Genomic DNA, 6,000 nt, shown 5'->3' on the forward strand with positions numbered 1-6,000 from the left:
ACCCTCTGGTTTTGAATTCAGTGTCTGATTTTCCTTTTCCACTTTGTGGGGTACTGGGCAGAAGGGCCAGGAGCAAAGGAAAGTGTGGATGTAATCGCTTCCAGGAGCTGAGGGCCATTGGTGACCAGCCCCAGTCCTGACTCCAGGAGACTCTGGGTCAAACAAGGAGAATGACATGACGAAGGACAGTCTCAGCCCCCAGACCCCTGTGACAGTGCTGCTGTCTCTGGCTTCCCTTGATTTTCTAAACTTGCTTCTATTCCTAATTTACGGTCAGAAGGACAGCCTTCTTTTCTCACATAAGTACAACATTTGTAGTTGAGGAAGAAAGACGTCACGTGAGAGACATGTGTTCTGTGCACACACATGTATGTGATTTTACATACGTGGAATCAGGTTAGACAGCCCACTACTGTCTCTCTCTTCTCACCCTCTGTACTGTATGTACTAGGCTGAATGCTACTCTTTAGTCACTAAGCCGTGTCTGACTCTTTGCCACCCCATGTACTGGAGCCCACCAGGCTCTGCTGTCCATGGGAATTCCCTTGCAAGAATATTGGAGTGGGTTGCCGTTTCCTTCTCTAGGGGATCTTCCCGACTCAGGGATCAAACTCACCTCTCCGTTGTTGGCAGGCACTTTCTTTACCACTGATCCATCAGGGAAGGGTGAAAGGTGGCCCCAAAACACATGTCCACCCAGAATCTGTGAAGGTGACCTTACTTGGAAATAGAGCCTTTGCAGCCATAAATAAAGAGGAAGTTGTATTAGAGCAGTGTGGGCCCCAGTGTAATGTGTCAGGCTTTCTTGTAAGAAGAGAGAAAATTTTCAGAAACAGACAAGGGAGAGGCCCGGAACTGACAGAGGCACAGACTGAAGGGATGTAGCCACAAGCCAAGGGATGCCAGAGCCGCCAGAAGCTGGAAGAGATAAGGAAGGATATTTCCCTGTAGCAGTGCTGAGACTCACAGACTTTCTACCACCACTTGGAGTCCTCCTGAGGGAGTATGGCCTGTGCACAGGTGACCCCTGGCCATCTTTTGTCATGTTATCCAAGGTTGCTGAAAGTGTGGGCTCCCAGACGGGCACTGGTGGGGACTCCCTGCCACTCTTCCCGCTGCCCCCAAACCTCCAGTCTTTCCTTAGCCTTCCCCAGGCCATGGCGGGGCTCTGCCCTCACACACACGACACGAACCTCTCAGTCCAACTTCATGAGCTCACTGAGGTTCTCACCAGGAAGGGCTCTGGAGGGTTCTAGAATCTGGACAGGGATGCCAGGGTCCCTTCCCACCAGTCTCTGCCCCCAAACTCCAACCACCCTGGGCCTGGCTCCTCATTGTCAGATGATACAGCCTAGGAGCTGGGAAGAACTCCAGGTTGGGGTAGATCCTTGAAACCATAGACCAGTCTCAACTAAACCAAATCTGTACATCGGAGACACAGACTTTTCCACCTTATTGAGTGCAGAAGGGCTGGTCTGAGCATGGATGAGCTGGAATGGGCATGTGGGAGCTGGTCTGGGCTGGAGCAGCTGGACTGGGGATGGGAGGAGCTCCCCTTGTCCTCAGGCACCTTGGCCGGCCTTATCAGTCTGGGGTTCCACTGCTGTCTTATTTTTAAATTTAGGCGTATTTTGTGCAGTATTTGCCACATATTTACATTTCAAAGTGATTCGTTATCTGAAATTCAGATGGGTTTTTAAGTTTGGCATTTCCACTCCTCTGCCTGAGTCCCTCCTCTTTTCTCTCATGCTGCAAAGGACAGGAAAATGGGAGAGAGAGAGGCCAGGGCAGAACAGGGGAAGAGAGGGATGAGAAGGCAGAGGGTCGGGAGTGGTACAGGAAGACTGCATGATGGGGCAAGAGCTGGAGGGGCCCTGAGGTTTCTGGAGTTGGGAAAAGTGAGGCAACAATTCGCCATTCTCTCATATCACTGTCACAGCTGCTGGTATCTCCATGTATTAAGCTGGGGCACACAGCTGGGATTTGTGCTGTCACTGGGGACATGATCACATTTGGGAGTCAGTGGAACACCTTGGAAAGTGCATGCCATTGCCAGCACTTTGTCCTGCCACAGGACCTTGGGGAAACTGAAGCAGCAGGTATGTGGCTTTGAGGCTTATCAGCTGACCAGGGGCACAGGAGTTCTCGGTCAGCAGGGATCTCCATTCCTGCAGCACCAGGAGAAGCTGGACCAGGTTTCCCACGTAAAGGCTCAGTGGTAACGTGTATGTACCTGGATATTTACATGGGAGGGTGAGCACCCTGCTGTCCAGGCAGGCCTTTGACCAACAGTGTGCAGGGAGGCGACCAACCACCTTCAGGAGACACTGAAACGGAGCCCCAACCCTGGCTCAGAGGGAAGGGATGCCCCAGTCCAGGGAGGCTTTGCTGTGTCCTGTCCCTGCTGCTATGGCCAGAAGGGAGTGTCCCTGGTGCTGCTGCTGCCCCTGCTGCTAAGTCACTTCAGTCGTGTCCGACTCTGTGCGACCCCATAGACTGCAGCCCACCAGCCTCCTCCGTCCATGGGATTTTCCAGGCAAGATTACTGGACTGGGTTGTCATTGCCTTCTCTGGAGGGATCCCTACTGGGCAGTAATAAGTTCCTGCAGGCCTGAGGGCTGACTCTGTAAACCATTGCGGCTCCCTCGGGCCATCAGTACCTGCCAGCCCATCAGCTGGGCTACTTCTCACTCTCTTTCACAAGGCACTTCCTCTGAAAAGCACCAGCTGGTGGCACCCTCCGCGGGCAGGTGGGGGCCTGTACCTCCCCACCACCTTCACTATTTAGTTCCAGGGGATGAGGGCCTCCCAGGGGCTCTGGCTCCCCAGGCACTGGGAGTGGAAATTGGCTTTCAAATTGCAGATTATTCACCAGTAGTGGATGGTGAATTGAATTTAGATTGCTGCTGCAGCTTAACCAAAAATGAAAGGAGAGCATAGAACGAGTCAGTGGAGTGCCCCTCTCCAGGTTTCCTCTGTTTTAATGAGTGTTTATGAGAGAATGGGCTGAGTGTGCATGTGTGCCCCTTGTCAGTGCACACAAGTGTGTATGTGCATGAAAGTGAGTGTGTGTGCGCAAGTATGAGAGTGGCAGCATTGGCCTGGACATGAAAGTGTTTCACGCCAGATGTGGTCAGGGACAGCAGGTGTCCCGGTGTTCCCAGGTGTGGTCCGGGACGTAGGTTTTGTGCAGATGGGTGGACATCCGGGAGCTCAAGAAGCCAACTCTCTGCCCCTCCTGACAAGGGCAGAGTCAAGCCTGGAGCTGCCCCTCAGAGACGCAGTTCCCCACCAGGTCAGGAAGACTTTGTCTTTTTCCCTCCTTCAGTGGAAAGGCAGAGCACAGAGCCTGGGAGCTCAGCGCTCCATCTGCATCAACCCAGCCCCTATTTGAGTGCGATCCTACACCAGGAGCCCCGGCCACCACCCCTCCAGCTCTCACCTGGACCGGGTAATCGGCTCCTCCACGCCTGAAGCTGCAGGCTGTCTGTGTACAGGTCCGAGCTCCTGTATTAAACCCTAATGATGATTCCAGGGCGGAGCCAGGAAAGGAGGAAGCGGGGAGGATTCAGAATCCATGCACCTCAGTTCTGATACCCAGGTCCTGTATTCAGGAAAGAAACCTCAAGTTATGGGAAGTCACTCGAGTTTCGCATAAAAGCAGAGACATTACTTTGTCAAGAAAGGTCTGACTAGTCAACGCTATGGTTTTTCCAGTAGTCATGTATGGATGTGAGAGTTGGACTATAAAGAAAGCTGAGTGCAGAAGAATTGATACTTTTGAACTGTGGTGTTGGAGAAGACTCTTGAAAGTCCCTTGGATGTCAAGGAAATACAACCAGTCCATCCTAAAGGAGATCATTCCTGGGTGTTCATTGGAGGGACTGATGTTGAAGCTGAAACTCCAATACTTTGGCCACCTGATGTAGAGAGCTGACTCATTTGAAAAGACCCTGATACTGGGATAGATTGAAGGCAGGAGGAAAAGGGGACGACAGAGGATGAGATGCTTGGATGGCATCACCGACACAGTGCACATGGGTTTGGGTGGACTCTGGGACTTGGTTATGGACACGGAGGCCTGGCAAATGCGGTTCATGGGGTGGCAAAGAGTCGGACACGACTGAGTGAGTGAACTGAACTGAACTGAACTTGAATTTCAGAAACTGCCCTGAGTTCAGGGGAAAAGATGAGTTTCTTGACAGTGCATTCCTTATTATATTTTTATTAGGCTCAGGGCATTAGATGATCGTTGTAAAGAAAACGGTAGGTGGCAGTTTTCCAGGAGAGCCAGTGCCTGAGTTCTCCCCTTTCAAGCTACGTCTGAACAGATCCTCCTTTGGGGAGCCGGGTGTGTTCACCCCGTTGTGTGGATCTGGGAACCTGCCAGTCCCCTGCTGTGTGCATCACCCCCACACAGACACTGGGCCGAGCTCTGCCCATTGAGAATCCTCAGAGCCTGATTCCAGCTTTCAGAAATGCAAGTTGGGTCCACCTAGATAGAAGTCATGCTGGGGACACAGGCAGGGATAAGGAGCGAGAGTAAGTAGGAGCAAGTGGTAAAGAGTTTAAACTATAAATTGTCCTTCATTAGGCCTTGAGCAGAAGGAGCCCCTCTTCCCGGCTCCCTCTCCATGGAGGGTCCTAGCAGGCTGGGTATAGAGACACTCTGTGGCCAAAACTGGGGCATACCTGAGTGCCCTCATTCCCAGAGGGTGGAGTCCAATAGATGCTGACCTCAGAGAAGTGCTGGAACCCGGGAGTGCCCTTGCAGGGGTATGTATGTTTCTCTTGTACAAATGGTTTTGGTGCTTATAAAAATCACTAAGGTAGAAGTCTCTCTTTGAGACTCTGAAAGTGGGGAATAAGGGCAATGTGTGAGAGTCACAAGGGCGGGGAAGGACAGAGGTGTTTCGACTCTTTGTTCTTTGTTTGACTCCAGGCTCCGTTTTTTTCAAATTGCTGGAGGCAAGCGGCTGTTGTTGAGTTGAACCCAGAGTCCTTGGTCCCTGTCCAGCCTCGCTAGCTTCCAGGCTCTCGCCAGCAGCACCCAAATTTCCTGCAGACCCAGAGGAAGGCTGCTGTCATCATCCCGCTGCCTAGCCTGCCTGCGTACACCCTCCCAGCTCCATTTTCCTTGTGGCAGAGGGCCAGGTGTGCAGCCTCAGCTGTGGGCAGCATGTGTCCTGGGAGCTCACACCAGGGGGAGCGAGTCATGAGTCAAGGGTGACCAGAGACAAAGGGGCACATGCAGGCCTGGGCCTGGCTCTGTTCCCATTCCCTGGAGAAGAGAGGCTTGGAGAGAGAGACCCAGCAGGGATGCTGTGGCAGGGGTTGGGGGCAGGAGAAAGAGTTTGTTTCTGTTCAGTGTAGGACGTCCCTCATCAGACCTGCACTTCCAATAAAGCCCCCTGGAAGGCAGGAGTGGGGTGGGGGCAGTACATCTGAAGGTCCTTCCATGAGGGAGCAGAAGCCTCGAAGGTGTATGGAGAAGGGAGACCCCACGGATATCAGTGGTTTGGAGGTGGGGTAAGGAAGCCCAGAGGTCCATAGTGCCAACTGAGTGCCATGTGGACTGTCCCCTACCACTAGAACCTAAAGTGACCTGCTGGCAAGGTGTAGAGCAGAGTAAGGGGCAAAGAGGTATCTGTGGCCACTAGGGGAGAGGTCCCATAGGCTGTGGACCCAGGCTGGGCAAATCCTCGGCAGGTGGGCAGAGACAGTGCTGGTGTGGGTGGGATCCTTGTGGACCAGCCCTCACCCATCCTATGCTGACATGTGTAGACTTGTATTCCCTCTTTCTGGTTGAGCAGCTTCCCCGAGGCATGTGGCCACGTTCATGAACACATGTCTGCTGGCATCTCAGACACTCGGCACCCCCACTGAAGGGCAGGTCTCGGAGTGCAGACCCTCCAAGGGCTCATGGGCCTAAGGGTGTGTTTAAACAGGGCTTTGTGTTTGTGAGCTTTGAGGCTGGGTTCACAGCCCCAGAATCCTGGC

Source organism: Bos indicus, chromosome 19 (genome assembly GCF_029378745.1).
Source record: "Bos indicus isolate NIAB-ARS_2022 breed Sahiwal x Tharparkar chromosome 19, NIAB-ARS_B.indTharparkar_mat_pri_1.0, whole genome shotgun sequence".
In the NCBI taxonomy this organism is placed as follows: domain Eukaryota; kingdom Metazoa; phylum Chordata; class Mammalia; order Artiodactyla; family Bovidae; genus Bos; species Bos indicus.